This window comes from Lucilia cuprina, chromosome 6, assembly GCF_022045245.1.
Source record: "Lucilia cuprina isolate Lc7/37 chromosome 6, ASM2204524v1, whole genome shotgun sequence".
NCBI lineage: Eukaryota > Metazoa > Arthropoda > Insecta > Diptera > Calliphoridae > Lucilia > Lucilia cuprina.
The window spans coordinates 34,475,297-34,496,323 of record NC_060954.1 but is presented as its reverse complement, the minus strand read 5'-3'; the positions used below and the strand labels follow the sequence as shown (position 1 = coordinate 34,496,323).

General features: G+C 29.7%; 1 protein-coding gene across 8 annotated transcripts in view; it reads right to left on the bottom strand.

Annotated features, from left to right (window-relative positions):
• Positions 1–21,027, bottom strand: part of LOC111686473 (putative uncharacterized protein DDB_G0277255) — a 252,866-nt gene that overhangs the window by 38,349 nt on the left and 193,490 nt on the right. For all 8 annotated transcript variants that reach the window (XM_046955042.1, XM_046955041.1, XM_046955044.1 and 5 more), the window contains one exon: positions 787–843. The gene's annotated coding sequence lies outside the window, so the exon portion shown is untranslated. The remainder of the gene's footprint in view (positions 1–786; positions 844–21,027) is intronic.

Sequence of the window (21,027 nt, the reverse complement as noted above, 5' to 3'; positions counted from 1 at the left end):
CCATCAATAAATTACTTTAAAGTAAAAAAAGTTGCTTTATAAAATATATATAAATTATATATATAAAATATACACGACTATACCTTCCTACTTTTTCCATTTACACATATGTTTCTCTCAAACCCACTGTATACTATTGTACGAGTTTGTTTATATCAAGCTGTTAACTAGATTTGTTGTGAGTTTTGTTTGAATTTCTAAACTAAATGTTTGATTAGAAAAGATAATAACAATCGTTTAATATCTAGCCCATTTAAAGCTAAACAAGAAAAAAAATTCTTTGGCTTTCCAAGCAGACTCATTTAGTTTTGTTTTGTTGTTAATAGTTTTAACAATGATGTTAATGAGTTCATTATTACTCTAACTTATAGTTGTTATTTTTATAATTTTTTTTTCTCTGTTGTGGAAAAAAAAGTGAAATGATTTAATTTTGTCTAACAAGTATGAAACTAAAACAACAGAAACAGCAGCAATAACAAGCAGACAACATCTTTCTTTGGTTTAACAACCATGAAAACCCTGAAAAACATTTGAAAACTTGTTAAATTGTCTGCTAGATTCTTTTCTTTCTCTTCGTTTTTATTCCTTTAAAAAAAAATTCTTAGTATAAATAAAATAAAAGAAAACTTACAATTTTTAAACACTTTTTTCTCACAGCATTTAATTTGATAAAAATTATTACTTTTTATATGTGAGAACCGTTTTATTTTAGTTAATTTTATCTTTTGTCTTAAAACCCCCCTCCTCTTGCATGAGTATTATGATTTATTTTAATTAAATTCTTACCTTTTGTTTAATTTTTAATTGTGTACCCGGTAGTCTAGGCGTGTTAAGAGCAGATCTCTGTAAATAAATAAGAAAAAAGAAGAAAAAAACTAAATTATAGTGTGTTATATAATTTGTATGGAAAGTTGAGAAACATAAAAAGACAAAGAAAATGAAAAGAAGGAATAATTTAAACTATAATACCTTGAATTTATTTAGACACACAAACACACACTTTATTTACATGTTTGTGTCTTAAGTCTTTTGTTTTTTTTCTCCATTTCATTTATGTTAAAGCAGAAGTCATAAAAATGTTAAAGCTTTTGTTAGAAATTAATGTCAGTCAATAAAAATAAAAAAGTAGCCGGGATTTAAACTGTTATTAAAATATAAAGTTATAGATTTTATGTCTATTTTAAAATGTTTGTGTTTTTTATTGTTTAATTTTCTAGTTTTTAAGATAATTTTTTAAAATTGTTGACAGTTTTAAGTATTTCTTTTTGGGACTGGCTAAAAATATCACGAAATCAATCAGAGAGCAATGTATAATAGTGGTTAATGCCTCTATTTAACTTCAAATAATTCGTACTTTTAGAATTTTCTGAATTAATGAAAGATGAATTTCTTTGGTGAAGAATTTGGATATATAAATTTATAATCACTTTTTTTTTCCATTTTCTAGCAAGAAATGGACTTTAAAGAACAGAGATCGTGATCAAATCAAACAAATTTTGGTACCTTCCCAGCAAAAAGTTAACTTCAAAAGATGCGAAAAAGAAGTAGAATTTACTCCTTGGAAGTACTGAAAAAGACCTGAAGAAGTTATGATTCCAAATTCACTACATCTGAAATCATTCTCAGGAAGTATTTTTCATGTTCTTTTTTTAAGTTATTATGAAGTGAAATTGTATCTAGTTGTGCGTTCCTTAATCAGAGCCTCAGGTTAATATTGAACCCACTACCTCCGGTCTACCAGACTAGAACACTAACCACTAACCTACCGGAGGCCACAAACAGCTTCGTTAAGTTAAAGATTTTTTAATAAAATGAGTATTTGAAATCCATGGACTTTAGACATTGTGACAATTTTGAAATTGTCATGGCATTATGATACACCACCGTTTTACTTCGATCAAACCAAATAGTAGATAGATGTATTAAGGTCTGTACTATATGGCGTATGAAGCAAAACTTCCCAACCATTTCTTTATACATAATTTGTATACCCTACACCACTGTAGTAACTACAGGTCGCAATTTTTAAGATAATTTGATGAAATTTGGCACATTATCTTTTTTTGGTTCGAAGGACGAACGCTTTTGAAAATGGTTAAAATCGGTCCATTATTTCGCCTAGCTCCTATACAACCGTACCCCCCGAATTGGGCCTTTAGGCTCATAATACGGTTAAAGAACAAATTAATTGCTTTTTTTTAAATATCCACTTTTTTAACATACTAACTGGTGTGGGGTATCATATAGTCGGCAATGTCCGACAATACATTCATACTTGTTTACATTGTGGGAGTATTATTATAGTGAAATATTATGTTTTCATGTTAGGCTGCATATTCTTGTCATTTGTAGGCCAATATTCGCCGAATTTGTACATTCAGTACAAATTCTTAGTGATGATCAGGCTAGTTTTCTGCAGCTTTTCTGTTTTATGTATTAAATTTTTCTATTCTTCATGGACTAATGGATTCTTTCTTTGGTCTTCAAATTGGCAGATCAGTTTGATCTTTTTCTTTCGTTTAAAACTACCAATACAAACCAGATTTTGTACGTTGGGAAATATTCATTATGAGCATCTATGTATATGCTCACTTTTGTTTGCATCCGCAAGATTTTTTGGCCTTATGTAAAACCCAGCTACCTGAGAATTCTGATGCATAACTCCTATCGCTTTTTAATTTCCATAGAGGCATTGCAATGTACATCTGCAATGAAATTGTGTACCAATGCCAACAGTTATGCTGGGAATGAAAACAATCATTTTATAAAAAATCGTAGATTAGAACTTGGTTTAAAAGTGCAATCATCAGATGCAGAGATAAAGCTTTCAGATTTTGGCGCAATAGTAAAATAACACCAAAACTGATGCCTCTATACAAGCAGCGCTCTCGTTCTAAGGTTCTTGCTGCTTCTAGAGGCAACAAAACCTTTTGGTCGTTCGTAAAAGCTGTTAAGGATAAACCTAGTTCTTTTATTCCGATGTTTTTTATTGAGCATCAAACAATGGTTTTCAAATAGTTGCTAGAGAGCGATGTAATCGTAAAACTCTAAGTAAAGTATTTACGTAACTGACTACATGTAAGTCATTATAATATAGTTATTGAGAAGTAAAGTGGTGGTGTAAGTACAATTTATTACAGAGATTTTGCTGGGAATGTTAAAATATTTTTAATAAACTATTTTTTTTGCACTTTACTTCTTTGAAGCAGTAATTTTTTTGGAACTATTATAAAATTATGTTAATATATTTTAATTTAAAATCTAATAAAAACAACCGTTATTTAAACATTAATAAAATACTTAGAGAAAATCTTAAATAAAAACATTTTTGTCAACAAGAAATTAAAACATTTATAAAAAAAATTAAACATATTTTTTATTATGTTTATTTTTATTGCTATAAAATAAAAAATATTAAATGAAATTATTTTTTATAGTTGTTAAGACGGTAAGTTGTCAAACGTCAGTCTACCTTAATACATATTTATAATAAGTATGTGTATGTGTGTGTGTGTGTCTGTATGAATTTATGACAAGTGACCAATTATGATGTTAAAAAAACAATACAAATAAACTCAAATCAACGTCTAAAATATAAATAAAAAGAAAACTAAAGAAAACAAAGAAGTGGCAATAAAAATTGTTTGTTTTTTTTCTAGAGTTTTGTTAAAACTTTTAACCTACTTCCGTTGCGGAAAGCACGTAAATTAAACGGTTTTTATGCACATTTTTTTAAAGCTTATTTATATGTTTAAGTTGAAATGGTTTTCTTAGTAAATAATTATTATTTTTTCTACTACTATTGTAGTTAATAATAATTGAAAATAAAAAAATTAAGAATATTTTTAGATTGCATTTTGTGATAATAAATATGTATATTTATTTAGCAAAATTTTATACAAATTTATTTTAAATAATGACTTGGGTTTAGTAAAATTGTGTTTAATAAAATTCTACATAACTAAAGTTCATTATATTACAGTATTTCTATTACCCTACACCACTAAAGTGGGAAGTGTATAATGTATTTGAGCTAATGTAACACCCAAAAATATTGGTCCTACACACATCTTCTGAGCCGATTGGTATAATGGCTCAGAATCACTATCTCAGTCAATTTATCTTATGCTCAAGCTACAGTTCGCAATTTTTAAAATAATTTGATGAAATTTGGTAAATACTCTGGTTTTGGCTCAAGGACGAACACTATTAAAAATAGTTGAAATCAGTTCATTATTTAGACTAGCCCTCATACAACCGTACCATCCAAATAGGGCTTGGGATCATAATTACCTAAAATGTTCTATATTTTTATAGAACTTTGATTTTAGTATGATCGCGCCTCATTTGACCCTAGCTTCTCCCTAAGGGGGCATGTTACCTTGGCGAGACCTCCGCCTTGGAGTTATTGCAATCCCGGGATATAAAGAGGTGGCCAATACCTCCAGTCTGGCCGGTACTGAAAAATTGGTTACATTCTACTGCTTGGCTTAGTCCTTGCATAAGGTGGCCAGTTGCCCGCAGGACTATGTCCTGGCTGGTCAGTTGTTTGAGGTTCCTTCGGGATGCACGTAGTGGCTGTGGTTTAAACCCAAATTCGCGGGGAGAGTAAGTGGTGGTTAACAGACTGATGCATGATAATAGTCAATATTTCGGGATAAGTTCGGTGCTGTTGCCGAAAACAACAGATACCCCACAGAGGAGTGACTGTGGGACTGACTAGCGTTGGAAATGAGTTGGTATTAATTTTATATGGTACGGGATGAATTTGAGGTTCGGCGAGCCTTACCCCACCCGTCTACTTAATAAATGTGTCGCAGGTTTTTCTCTTATGAATGTGTCGTATGAATGAGATGTGTGCTGGGTTGAATGATGATAGATGAAAGGTATCATATACATATGATACCATTGAATTTTCCTTCCTTGTCCGGATATGTTCAGAGTATACTCTGTTCATTTTAGAATTACAACAGTGTGTCCCTGTGAGTAAGAACAATGTCTACGGCTTATTGATGATTGATATTCGGTCAACCGGTTACGCCTCTAGGCGCTGTTGCCGAATCAACAGAGGCCATCCAATGAGCAGAGATAAGATAGCTCGAATACTCTAGCAAAGTACTTGTGCATGGACCGGAAATTGCCAACTGAGTTCTTCATTGAAGAGCAAAGGGGCGATGGTAGACCGTTCTCAAGTCTACCCAGTGGATGAAAAAGAACACCTTGAGATAAGGACGTCAAGACAGGTAGGATATCATATGGTCGGTCATGTCTAACTATACATTCATACTTGTTTATATAATACCAACAAGTTTAAATTTAACTTCTTCAATCATTTTAATACACTCTGCCATTTAATGTTCATTATTTGTATATTAAAGAATTTATTTATTTATTTTTTTTCAATTTATTTATTTATTGCTGATGGCCATTTAAATATTACTTATTGTTTTTATTGTTTACATTGAGGTGGTAGTTGTTAGTCATTTAATTTTTTTATTAGTTCTTTGTATCTAAAATCAATATATATGTAACTGAAACTGTATATGATTTTCAACAGATTCGTGTAATGAAAATGAAAGGTTTGTATTTAAAACAAAACTAACAACAACAAAAAAGAAGCAAAAAAAAACAAAGAAAAAAAATTTCAAAGCTGAAGCTGCAGATTCTTTATAGTTTTAGTAAATTTGTATCTTTACGAGTAACACTCTAACAAAGCAATTGCAACTGAAGAAGGCTTTAAAAGTTCAACTGATGCTACTACGACTTCGACTACGGGCAAGAGTCGTCTCCAGCTTCATCATTATCATCATCACCAGCAGCTAAAGCTGTTTTAATAGTAGTTGTTGCAACTGCAACAAAACCATCATTCTCATCATCAGCATCATTATTATTTCTTTGGTTACTGTTCTTCTTGTTGTTGTTCGTTTTACAAAAGTTCACTTCAGGATTATTCTTTTTCTTAAACTTTAAATTGCACAACAACTCATTGTCTATTTTCATTTTATTTATATGTTTTTTTTCTGTGTGATTTTATTTAGTTTGTTCTTCTGTAAAATTCACTTCATTTCATTTCGATTCATTTGTTTGTTTGTTTTGTATGACATGCAAAATTCTATATTTGTACATGTTGTTGTTATATTGTGTTGTAAGGAACTATAAAAAGGGTTTTTTATCTTTTTCGTCTTCATTTGATTTTTCTTAACAATTGTTGTTATTATTTCTCTGTTGCCATTGTTAATTGAAGGCTTTTTTCCCATTTACTAGTTCTTATTGTTGGTCTTTACAACGTTTTTTTTATAAACTTTTCTTTTGTAACTTTTATAAAGGATTTCTTTTATTTGTTTACTTTGACTTGTTTAAGAATAAAAACACAGTCAAACCATCTCGCCTGGTTTATATTGTCTGTGTGTAGAAATAAGGGAGTTGAAAGGAAAACTATTTATAATATGGGTTGTTCCATGGGGCCATAGCTAAATTGCTGTATTTATAAAAACGCATTTATTTAATTGTCCCAGTTACTACTTAGAGACAAATTAGTAGTTTCATTATAATAGCTTTGCTATAAATATGTATATCTATATTTAAAACTACATATTATTTAGTTTAAGTTTACTTTATTCCTTTTTTGTGTCATTAATGAATCAAGGATATCCTAAAGAGAAGTAAAGATTATTCGAAAAAGAGCTTATTGCATTAATCGAAACGTGAAGTAAACGAAAAGTGCGAGATTTTTTACTATAAAGCTAGGTATCCGGGAGTTTTTCAGTAACTTATTGTAAATGGAATACTTTTGATTCCTTCAAATTGGTCTTAAAACTGTTTAGGCTAGCATTGACAGAACTGGTGTCAAAAACACCAGTTCTGTTCCTAAAAAAATCATTCCATAAACATTCAAATCTATGGAACACATTTATCATAAACTTCCCAAAGTCATATATACGCTTGTCGTGTGGTTTTCTTTCCGGATCACATATAATTTCTATATAAATAAAGAGCCTTTAAAAAAATCCTAAAACTTACAACATTTTTACATTTTGCAACTTTGTAAACAAGGCCCAGCCCGATCATAAAATACCCTACACCTGTTACAAAAATAAAATGTAATTTATTTTTTAAATTAAAACATTCAAGTTGAATTGTACCTTAAGCATAAGCCATTTATTGTTGAATAGACTTGTGAACATTTAAGTTAAATTTCGAAGAGGGCTTCTTATAGGAGCTAGGATAAAATGAGGCCCTATAATTATAAAATTCATGAGAGTCATCAAGGCTAGTATAGAATATGGTTTTGCAGCTTTTTGTCGAGATACGAGTATATTAAACATAATTATGAACTTAAAAGCCCTATGGGGGGTAAAATAATGGACCGATGTTAACCATTTTCAATGGGCTTTGTCCCTGGATCAATAGAAGATCATGTGACAAATTTCATTGAATTATTATCAAAATTGCAACCTGTAGTTTGATTGCAAGGTTTACATAGACGTACGGACATACAGACAGACGGACGGACGGACGGACGGACATAGCTAAATCGACTCAGAAAATAATTCTAGTCCGATTGGTACTAAAGTGGTGTAGGGTATAAAAAGAGGTAATGTGCGTTGAGTCAATATTTTATCTAAAAAGCTTTTTTGATTTTTATACGATAAAATTTGTTGTGATTTAAATACCGAAAATTTTACATATTCTAAATTTTATAGAAAATATTTCATTTGAAAACTTTAAAAACTCTTACAAGACTTTTCTATAAAAGCTTTTCAAGAGAAAATTGTTTATGAAAACTTTTTCAAAGAGAGTGGAGATATCACTCTGCATGAACTCAATGAATATGCCTCAACTAAAAGGGTCATAGGAGAACTTCTTGAATAACTGATTATCTATCCCAATATGGTCTCAGCAATTCATAAAATGGTGAACAATGGCTCACCACGAGGAGGTGTACTTTTTCCAGTATTATGGACTGTTTACGCGTGTTCATTGGCAAGAAAGATATAGGTAATTGATGAAATGTTTTTTTGAAGCGAATATCAAGCCAATCCTGTTCTATTTGATTACCATTTGGTGGGAAGCACTAAATATAAACTCAAATTAAAAAGTAGATTGTCGATCCTGATGACCGGATTACTAGAACAAAATCCCTTAACTAGATTTCAACGGGCAACGGGTCAGCTTCATTCGGAACAAATTCCAACTGATTGATTTGAAGCTCTTTCAAATCCTGGATTTTATATAAAGATTTTTCTATAAAAGCAAACTGTTAAAAATTGTTGTGCACTTCGATAACATTTCTATTGGAATTTTTGTTACGAAAGCATTTGACATTTGTGTCAAAACTTTAGTTATAAAAGATTTATCAAAATTTTTTGCAAAAACGTTTATTTTTTTGAAACATTTCTAGAATAAACTTTATTGTAAATACTTTTTCCATGTAATGTTTTGACCTCAAATATTTTGCTTATAACATCAAATTATTTATTAAGAATCCATGTATATTTTAGAATGCAAAATAAATCAACAATATAGTCAAGGTGATAAAGCTTGATTTTAACATCGAGTTAAGACATTTAAACCCCCATAATCTTAGTTAAATAAATAAACAAATTTAAAAAAAGAACTCAAATCTATTATGTTGACATTTCGTTTTCCCTTTTTTTGCTAAAGCTCAAGATGAAAAACATTTTTTAAATTAATATCAGTGATTTTTTAACACAATGCAAAAAAATATAAATCTACAAATGTTTCTTGAAGTAAAACAAAAAAAAAAAAAAAAATCAAGAAATACTAAAAAAAGGTATATGGTTCCTTTTTAGCCAAATAGCAAAACAAATGAATATTTTGGAACGCGTAGCATCACATCACGTTTCACGAATTCGCGGTAAACATGTACCAAAAAAAAAAAGATGAAAAAATTGAAAACTAAACAGAAGAAAAACTGGCAACAAATCTTAAAGAAGAGTGTTTAAGCTGATTTAAAGCAACAAAACGGAACAACAGAAGAAAAAACATAACAGCTTTAAGCACATTTTGGCCCAAAAATACTGACAGAGTTACTGCCAACAAAAAAAAAAACTAAGAAAAGAAAGAAACTAAAAATCAGCTACAATAACAAAAAAAGACCTTTAAAATCTTTGTGATTCTAAACAGATCTTCTTTGGTTTAAATAACAAACTAAATCTATTTGGTTATGAACACTTTTAGTTTTTGTGTTTTTTTGTTTACCTTAGACTCCGAAAAAAGTGTCCTTTTTGACTTTTGCTGCTGTGTTCATTGTGTATGTGTGCTACTATTGTTTGCAGGGCTGTTGTTATTTTTGGCTGTTAACGTTTTCACGACAATTCTATTCGGTTACTTGGTTAAAAGTGTCTTCTTTTTGCGATATTTTTTTTCTTTATTTTTGTGATATTTTTGTCAGACAATGGTAATTGTGGTTAAATGTGGGATTTACATGACATTAAGAGAAGTAGGAATAAATAACAAAAAAAAAGAAAGAAAGAAATCAACTACATTTACTAACTTGCTTACGTATGTACTTACTTACTTACATACAAAATGTTTGTAAATGTCTTAAAGGCCTTTTTTGGTTTGCCTTTCATACATACATTTGTTGTTAGCAATGATTTCTGTTGTTGCTGTTTTGGGTGTGCTTTGAATGTTCTTGTCATTTATGTTGCAATGAAATGGAAAAACAGAGAGAGAGAGAGAGAGAAAAGCCCTAAAAACATTTTGCAGTCAAGGAAAGTAAACGAAACTAAGGTTAATAACAATAACAACAACAAAAGCGACACCAAACATCATCCATAAAAACATTAATAGGAAAATCTCAACCATTAACTGAAATCGAGTTTGTGTCTTGAATCTTTAGTTTTTTTATACAAAAATAAAAATACCAGTCAAGGGTTTTTTTTCGAGTTGTGGGTTCGATTTCCATACGTTAGTGTAGTATATATGTGCACAATAGGGCCGATTGGACTCTTCGAATTCGATGTGGAACGAATTTCCCCTTTAACTAACTAACTTACTAACTAACTAACTAACTAACTAACTAACTAACTAACTAACTAACTATAATATAATTTTCCGACCCTATAAAGTATATATGTATATATTCTGGATCCTTATAAATAGCGGAGTCGATTAAGCCATGTCCGTCTGTCTGTCCATCTGTCTGTCTGTTGAAATCAGTTTTTAGAAGACCACAGATATCGGCGAGATCCGAATCTTCAATAATTCTGTTAGACAGGCTTTCGAGAAGATCGCTATTTAAAATCAGTAAAATCTGTCGGTAAATAACGGAGATATGAACAAAAATCCGAGACAATCTCTGAAAATTTCATCAAAAAATGTCATATTTTTTCATGCTTTGTAAAATAAGCAACAACAACACTGTATATAGGAAAAAGATGTACACGTTGGTGTATATGTATTTGGTTTTATTCAGCTGTGTATTTTGCTTTGTATGTTTGGATGCTGTTGGCGTCATTGAGTTGTGTATTTTGTTTTTTTGAATTCTATTCGTATATTTGGATGTAGGTTCGTTTTATTGCGTTGTTTATTTTGTTTTTCTGTGTTTTTCGTTGTGTATGTTTAGATGTCCGTTGATTTAGATGCCTTGTGTATTTTTTACAAACAAAATCTATGAATGTTGTTCCTAAGTACAAACCTCGTAAAAATTCTAACTTCAATGTTTTGCGCCCATTAATACCAACATTATTAGCTTGATCATAGTATTCCATTAAATAATGGTGAAATCTTTTTCCCTCAGATTTCTTTAGTTTTCGATTTTTTCTCCCATCACTTTTTTGTTAAGTTTAGCCCTATGGGTCGTTACAAGTTACAAGCTTACAAAGTTTAAACTTCCTTCAAGATGATAAATTACTATGGTGTCAAACGTAGCCCGCATAAAAGTGTAAAAATTTTCACTTCTTTTCTTTACAAGAATACAAAGTAAAAACATTCTTTGAAACAACCTTTGGAAAGTGTTAACAACAATTAATATTTGTTTGGTTACCAGAATCTTACAAAAAAAAAAAAAAAACTATAGGACTGCCCATCTAACAGTCACTCATGAACAGTCTATTTGTTTGTCTATTTGTTAATGTTGTATTTGGCCTGAGGTTATTGACAGACCATCTTTCTTTTGTTTATGATCTTTAGTTTTTTTGTTAACATATATTTTTTTATCAAACAGCACTGAGAGTTAGACAATTGAAATGCAAAGTAGTTCGTGTTGATGCTTTTGATGTTCTAAATTAAATTAGGTCGACGACAGGCTGCTGCCATCTTTAAAGTGTTTTGAAAGAAATTTGAAAAAAAATTCATTATTTTGTTATTATAGTTTCAATTGTGAGTTATTTGTTGATATATGGTTGATATTTTTTAGTTAAATAAATGAAATTTTTTTATACATGTTTAGAAATATGAACAAAAGAACAATCAAAAAAAATTTTTTTTGGAAAATTTCTGGACTAACATGATTGTGTTAATTGTCTATTGATTGTAATCAAGTTTGTGTCATAAGTCTTTTGTTTTGAAGTTCAATTTTGTTGAATTTTTATAAATTTGAATTGAAATTTTACAAAATAAATTACATTTAGTTCAAAAATAATAACATTGGTTGATAAAATTAAAACATCGAGGTCAATTGTAAAGGTTTTTATTTTTCTTAAAATAAACTTGAAATCTACTTAAAATCATCTCTTTTAAGTTGAAAAAAAAATTATTAAATAAATGTTCTTCTATATATTTTTTTTTATATTTTTTATTTTTTGTATAATTAATTACTTAAATGTGTTAAACATGTTCAAATCATACACTCCGGTTGTGTACATTGTCAAAAGTAAACGAATGGAACAAACAATAATAAAGTGATGTTAAAAAAAGTAACATGTTCTATATTTTTATAAATTTTTTTGGTAATTGTTTGCATTATTTACTCCACATTCATTCACACTTGAAAAGTTAAGTTACAGAAGTACGCAGACGCAGCAGATACCAAACACAAAAACACACACTTCCACAAATAACATGAAAAAGCGTCAGTTATTGTCAAAAATAAAAATAAACGTATGTATTTTTTTTTTTCTCAAAAAAGTGTATTTACGTGAGTAATGATTTAATTTGATAAGTAGGTCAAACGGCTGTTACTGTTTTGAAAACCGAAATATAATTGATTCATGCTGTTTACTTTTTTTTCTTTCTTAATGTTGTTAACTTTTTGAGTTGAGTTTTTTTTTTTTGTCTTGACTGCCTCCAATATGAGTCAGTTAGAATCATGTGTGATTAACTGTTAAATGCATGTTTAATAAATTAAAGACCATGATTTTACATGTCATATTTAGGTCTTTTGTAAATTTGTATGTTTTGTATATTTCATTCCATTTAAAAAAACCCGTAAAAGTATATTTAAATCTTCTTATTTTCAGTTTCTTTAAAGTGGAGAATAAGTGTGCTAACAATGAGAATATTTGATTTTTATTTAAAGACAAAGAAGTTTTAATTTTTTTTGTAAATTAAATCTTAAAACTTGTAGTCGTAATTATACAAATGCAGGGGTATTTCTTTCATAAATTAAACAATGCAAGATAACTTTGACTTTACGGCACATGATTTAATGTTCTTAATCGATACGTTTACTTTAGGAGTATGTAGGTTTTATGTTACGTATTATCCTCTTAATTCTTGATGTTAAAAAACTCTAATATCTAAAGATTACTCATGTGCTTAGTATTTGTAATGGAAGGCTTCGTGAATTTACGCACTGATATTCTGATTTCTAAAGCCACACAGGCAATCATTTAGATCATCATAGAGGTTTTCAAATATTAACATACGGGATCTTCGTCCCTCAATGACATGCTATCTTGAAGATCCTCTCTCATCTTGGTGTTATTGCAGTCACGGGGAAAACAGGTGCTATCAATATCTTTAGCTTGTTGGGACTATATACTGTTGATAATCTAAGAGATTCTTTTCTTGAAATTATTTGAAATGGGGTCTAACCAGAGAAACACATAATTTGTTACCACGGGAACCAATAGTTTCAGACTTTGTATTGACTGTGGGCTTTGGATTTGGAAATTAGTTGGTATCGAATGTATAGGATACTAGATTGATAAAGGAATATGCGAGCCTTATACACGCGTATGTCTGGAGTGATTATGTCGGATGTTTTTCTCAATGAGTGTGCCGGATGAATGAGAAGTATGGTAGCTTGAATGGTGAAAGATGTATGGTATCATATACAAGTGAATTTTGCTTTCTTGTCCAGTATGTTTAGCATTTCCTCTGTTCATAGCAGATTTAACACAGTCTGTTCTCCGATAGTAAGAACAAGTCATTGGCTTATTAAATAGATTCTTGTTTTGGTCTAGTGGCATCCGGTAGGTTAATGTTCTAGTCTGGTAGACTGGAGGTGGTGGATTCGATTCTCGCGCACAACAAGCCCGATAGAGACCTAGGAGTATTTCTTCGGATTTGATGTACATACATCCTTCTTTCAAACTAACTTACTGTTTCGGTATACCAATTATGTCTCTAGGTGGTGTTGCCGACACAACCGTGGGTAGATAAGAAAGATCACCGTGAATTAAAGGAGTCAAGGAAAGGCATTTTCTTGTATGCGAGTATATATTTAAAGCTGAATACATCTAGCTTACGGGTGTCTGGTAGACATCATTAGGGTGTCCCGTGGAAAAAGACTTAACTTTGAAAAATGAAAAATTTTAAATTATTTGTCCCTTAATTAGCACACAATTAGGTAATTTTTGAGGATTATTAAAAAATGGCAATTAATCAGAGGTAAAAAATTCTGTAACTTGGGATACTCTAATGTTCATATTTTGTTCTTGAAACCATTTAAATGCATAAATCTAATAAGGTGATATTTAACACCAACATTTTCATTAGAAAATTAAAATGAAACTAAGAAAGTCCGACATATAAATTTCCACTTACAGATCAATAAAATGAATTACCAATAATCCAAAGTGCAATTTCAAGTCGGAATTAAAATCATGGAATATTTAAATTCACATATGGTCATAGAATAAATTTTCCAAAGTCATACCACCCTGTAAAGGGTATGAGAAAAATTAAAAAAATCAATTGCAATTGAAAGAAACTGCTAAACAATGGTCACACTATATGAATATTTCATATTAGAAAAACATTTGTCTCTATTTGTTGTTTTCAAATCAACAAAAAAATGTACAGATATAATGAAAAAAACGCTGGTCTACGTTTAAGCGGCATAAGTTAAATGAATCTCATAAGCACACATACACACACAACGAAAAGCCTTTAAAACGCAACAAGTGTCTTTTTGCCACATGGTTTCCTTAAAACATTAGTTTCACTAGACATCAACTATAAATACAACGCCATACAGCTCATAATGCAACAATAATAAACTTAAATAGAAAAAAACGTTACATTAAATACCTTTGGGGCAGAAACGCACAGGAAAAATAACAGAAACAAAAACTACTGCAACTACAACCACAACAATAACAAAAAAAAAACTTTTTAATAATCAATACGTGTAAAGAATTTTTAAATCCTAATATCTGTATAAAAACTGTCTTTTTTAAACAAAACATTTTATATTTTTTCTTTTCTTAATATAAAGAATAAGTTAAAAATGTTGGTTGCATACAACAATATTAAAGAAAATCACACACCAAGCGAGAACAAAAAAAAAACTTTTAATCGGCCTACATAATCTGAATTTTAAAATAAACGGGTGTTTACCATTTAACGCATTATGAACGATCGTTTTCGATTTATTTGGTGAATTTTGAAAGGTTCTCAACAATTCCAGCAAATCCACAATTCAAAACTTAAATCATTCAAGTATTGAAGCGTAAAATACCTGCAGAAATACATAGTTTTTGTATGTAAAAAAACAATTTTTACCATAAAATCCATAAGATTTGGATCTTTATTGATCACTGTCAGTTTATGCAAAGAAAAGAAAATTATTTAAGAAATATTTGCATAGAATCCAACCGGATCTTGTAATATCCTAAAAAAGCATGAAAAGCATGATGACAAATGAATATAAATATTTTTAAATGTAAGATATCAAAGGAAATACTATACTTGATATTATGATTCTTTATATCATCAGTTTTAAGTATTCTTAAGGACTTAAAATAACTATAGTCTGGATTATAGGCCAATATATAATCTGGACTATAGGTCAATCTATAGTCTGGACTAAAGATCAATCTATAGTTCAGATTATAGATTGATCTATAGTCTAGACTATAGATTGATCTAGAGCCCAATCTATAATCTGGACTATAGGTCAATCTAAAGTCTAGACTATAGGTCAATCTATAGTCTAGACTATAGATCAATCTATAATCTGGACTATAGATTGATCTAAAGTCCAGACTATAGATTGACCTATATTCCAGATTATAGATTGGCCTTTAATCCACACTATAGAGTGATTTATAGTCTAGACTATACAGTGATCAATAATCAAGACTATAGATCAACCTATAGTCTTGACCATATTGACTATAGATCAATCCATAGTCATGACTATAAATAAATCCATAGTCTTGACAACAGATCAATCCATTTTCTTGACTATAGATCAATCTGTAGTCTGCACTATAGATCAATCTATAGTATGCTCTATAGATCAATCTATAGTCTGGACTATAGATCAATAGTCTTCACTATAGACCAATAGTCTTGACTACAGATCAATCTAAATGTACACATTAATAAAACACAAAAATTCGATTACTTGGAAACTAAATTCTTTATCTCTGTAGCCTCGACTATAGATCACTCTACGGTATGGGCTATAAATACTTTATGGAACTATAAATCATTATATAGTAAGGAAAATAGATCAATCTATAGTATTGACCTTATATCACTTTATATTCTGGTGTACAGATCACTCTATATTCTGGACTATAGACCACTATATATTCTGCACTATAGTTCACTATATTCTCTGGACTACAGATAACTCTGTGCTCTGAACTATATATCGCTCTATAAGCTGAATACCATATAATTTTGACTATAGATGAGTGTGTTGTCAGGACTATAGATAAGTTTATAATCAGGACTATAGATCAGTCTATAGTCATGACTATAGATAAGTCTATAGTCGGGATTATTGATCAGTCTATAGTCAGGACTATAGATCAGTCTTTAGTCTGGACTATAGATAAGTTTATAATCAGGACTATAGATCGGTCTATAGTCAGGACTATAGATCAGTCTATAGTCATGACTATAGATAAGTCATGACTATAGATAAGTCTATAGTCATTACTATATATAAGTCTATAGTCAGAATTGTAGGTAAGTCTATACTCAGAACTCTGGTAAGTCTATAGTCGGGACTATAGATCAGTCTATAGTCAGCACTATATATCAGTCTATAGTCATGACTACAGATATGTCTATAATCATGACTATATATAAGTCTATAGTCAGAACTGTAGATAAGTCTATACTCAGAACTGTAGATATGTCTATAGTCTAGTCTATAGATAAGCCTTTAGTCGGGACTTTAGATCACTCTAAATCCTGGACTATTGAACACTTTTAAGTGTTTTCAACAGAAAATACAATTCATTAACTTGTTTTTGTTGGGTACGTTTCATTAAAAAGGAACACATTTAATTGATGTTGTGAAATTTAAAATTTTTTAATTTAAAAATTGGTTATTATCGTGATATGATATCCAATGTTAAACTATGTAACGATGTAGGGTAACTACTTATTCTAAAGTATTTCATGGATATGGTACGGATACGATATTGTTATGTTTAAATCTCTGTATGACAATAAAATTTTGAAAACTTCCTTTTGTCATAAAAAAACACAATCACACAAAATCGCAAACGTAACTAAAAGAAGATGAAAAAATATTTACCATCATTCATCATTTCATCTGAAATGTAGCAAAAAAAAAAGAAAAATAAAAAAGATTTTTATTTTCAAAAATTTCATATTTATTTTCACAGTATGTTGCCTCTAGTATTTTTAACTCATTTTAGTTGTATGTATGAATTTTTATTTCTTTTTCATTTCATTTCAATATTCGTCATGTTTAATATTGATTTATGGTTGAATATTACTAAAAAGATGCTAAGACAAGTATTATTGGATATGATTTCAATATAATTTTTCTATTAAAATAGAAAAAGAAGAAAAATAAACTGCTCATTTTAGACAGGCTAGTAAATATATATATTTTTTTAAGTTTTAAGAAAAAATTCTTCTTTGAAGTCTTGAAGGCTTTTACAAAGGAAATATATTTTTTGTAAATTTTTGTGATGGGCATTATGACATTGAAATGTGTTAAATATATACGAGTGTTGGTAATAAAATTGTTTTTATTTTTTATAACCAACTAAAATTAATTTTTCCGCGAGTCTACAATTTATTACAACACATATAAAAAGTCATATAGAAATGATAATAAAAAATAAATTTAATTATTTTTTAGGCAGGTTTTTTATATTGCCCCTGATTTTGTGTTTCATTTTAAAATTTTCTTTTTTTGTTTTTTGGAAAAAAGTAGTTAAAAAGTAAAAACCTTGATAATAGAATGGAAAAATGAGTAATTTTATATATACGGCTTTTTAAATAAAATTTTATGAAGCTTTTTGCAAACAAAATAATATTTTTAAAATCCACCAAAATTTAAGTCATAGACTTCTTATCATTCGATTTTTGCAGCTGAAACTATTTCTTATCATATAAGGAAATACCCTAAGGGGTCTTAAATGAAAAAAGAACTAGGAATAGATTCTTAAGCGTGAGAACATTAAATACAAAAACCATCTAAATGTTTTCAGAGTGAAGTCATTCGCATTAAAACTTCTTTAATAAACATTTTTCAATTGTTGTAGTTTACAATATCCGTCTGTTTTTTAAAAACTATACAAAAACCAAAATAATAATAATAAAAAAAATTAATCTTCACTGCTGCGTTTTAATGAAGTTTAACGTAATTCGCATGCGATTTAATTATAAAAATGAACTTTTTCAAAATAAAAGAGGAAAAATTGGCCTTGAACTTGACACGATGGAAACACCCAACAAGGTCATGGACCATTAAACAACAACCAGCAGCACCAGCAAAATGAGAAATAAAAACAAAACAATACAATACGTAATAATAAGAAAAACAACATACAAAAATCTATATAAAGATACAAAAACTAAAGTCAGACAATGAAACCAGCAGGAATAAAAAAAAAGATTAAATTGGAAGCAAAACAAAAAAGTAGAAGAAAAATAAACAGAAATAAAAGCAAAATGAACAATGATGTAACAACTTTGATTTAAATTACTTTTTGTTGTAGTACATACTTGCTATCCCCAAGCCCAGTCTAGTGAATGTTTCAAAGATTTCAAGCCACTAGACCGACCGACAGAGTACCTAACAGTCAAGACATACAGAAAAAAAATTGTTCAAACCAATAAAACAAGTGAACCAAACCAAAAAAACATTATTGAAACAAAAAAGTTTTGAACTACCCTGCAGTTCTGGTTGGCAAAGCCAAATTATTAGAGTCTTGGGGTAATACTGCAAATTCATAATTGACCTTTGAATTTTCAAATAATTATATTCCAAGATAGCGTTCCTCAAAAAGTACTTAAGTGACTCCTTACTTGATTACTTAGGGACACTTAAAAGACGAATGACTTAATGTCAGTTTACTTGGTGACACTAAAGTGGTAATGAACTTTATCTCTGATTTACACACAGTACATAGACGTCATAAATATGCAATACACAGCGGGAAAAAGAAATATACACAGCTTATACCAAATTGACACCTAAGTGTTTATAATTTTTCAATAAAATCCGTTGTCAATGTAAATACATACGTGAGACAACACTCGTTGTTATATAGATCCGTTGTCTAAATGTAAACAAACGTGGCTCACTACTGACAACGGATGTTATTGAAAAATTATAAACAGTTTGGTGTCAATTTAGTATTAAGCGTATATATTAATATTTTCCTATATACAAATTTTAGGCAAAAAATTTGTTACAAATACTGGCATATATTAACTCCATTTAAAACTGTTGGGCAACAAATATAAGTACAAAAGAAGGCGAAAAAACAATAGCAATAGTAATATAATGTTTAATTCGTACATAATTTAATAAAACGCTTAAACGATTAGATACATTAAAGGTAGCTTTAATACAATTTACAGAACAGATGAAAATGGAAACAGCACAGCAACTGTAGCAGCAACTTAATGCACCAAAGAACTGACTTGGTACTATTTGTCCAAAAAAACCTTAAGAGTTTTAACCCAAAACTATTAGATACGGTTATCTTAAATTAAGAATAACAACAAAAAAACCAATAGAAAACTAAAACTCTTAAGAAAAACTTTAACCAACTAGACTCTACTCTACTCGAGCTACACAACAATTGAAGTTCACATCATTAGAGTAAAAAAAAACAACATTACAACAATCTCCAATGAGGCAATACAACAAGTGCAGCATCAGACACTAAGCAAAAATTACATCGTTGGCATCATGGTACATAGTTGAAACCAACCAAAAGTAAAATCACAGGAAAGTTGTTTTGAAAGAAAATGAACGCTCCTTTTTTTCTGTTGTAATAAAACTGATTTTTTTGTTTATCTTTAAGATGTTTTGCCAACAATAAAAAAAAAATGTTTCCAACACTTCTATGTCAGTTTTAAAGTTACAAAATATCAAGTCCATAAAAAAATAGGAATAATACATACATAAGAGTCGAAGGTTTCATGACACACAATCCAATGTTAAAATGTTTTTTCAAAAACAGAGGCAGTCCTTAATCCTCTTGATGAACAGGTGTACGTACAGTGCTTTTTTAGCTAAGGAGCAACTTTCAAATGGTATTGTATTCGCAATAAACACTTGTAAGTTTTGATACTCTATATCAGTTGCGAGTATAAATATTATAATTATTTGAATAATTAATTAGTTTTTGGAATTGTAGATATTCTTTAAAATATTTTGTTTAAATTAATCAAATGTTTGATGGGAAATGAAAATAACAAAGAGTTCAAACAAACAAAATTTTATGATTTTAAAATGATATAAATTGCAAATGAAGCAAAATTCAAGTCTTAAATTATAAGAAGTCAGGTATGAGAAAGGCCGACTAAGTTGGATCCATCATTGATATCTCCATGACACTCGAAACGACAAACAACGGGTGTTACGTCAATCCACTACTAAGACAATTGCAATAGTTCCGTTTACCCTGGGTAAATTTCAAGATCACTATTTGTGCTCCATCATACTTCGATCTACCATTTAAGATAAATGCACTAGTTTTACTTTGTTTAAGTTAATCCAAGACCACTATTACTGTTCCAGACTTAGTTGACGTGGTGAACTTTAAATGCAATAATTGATAGTGGTAATATGTTTTCCTTATTAGAATATACATACTACAGTCTGGAAAATCAAGATTCCATAGGAGAGGTTAACTTACCCCATCCTTGCAGTATGCCACCATTTGGTTGGAGAACTAAATATGAATTTAGACGATTTTAATAAAATGGAAATACTTTTTTGAAAACCTCTTTAATATCTTGAAAAGCCACTAAAGAAAACCTATGAGCAAATGTGGTAAAGTCCAAATAGATTTGTTCTTGATATAGGTGAGCTAACTAACGAAATAACGGGCAGAATCACTGAATGAGATTCCGTTTAGATTAATCATTCTTTCAAAAGTTTTAAAGCAAAAGGATGATATTAGTCTCAAGTTTTTCGGTTTTAGTAAGCTAAATCGTACTGATATATAGAGGGACCGGAATTTCTGAGAGATCCGTCGTCACTTTCCCTATAAGAATTGAATACCTTGGAAAATGTTCGTCAAGGAAATCCTTAATACTATCCCCTCCGTTGTTAGTAAACTGTTGCTCGGTACACTTCCCGGTATGTAAACTTGATAAAGATCCCCTTTATATTTCCGGATAAGTTCAGTGTTGAGTTACTGAAATAAGTTACTTTAG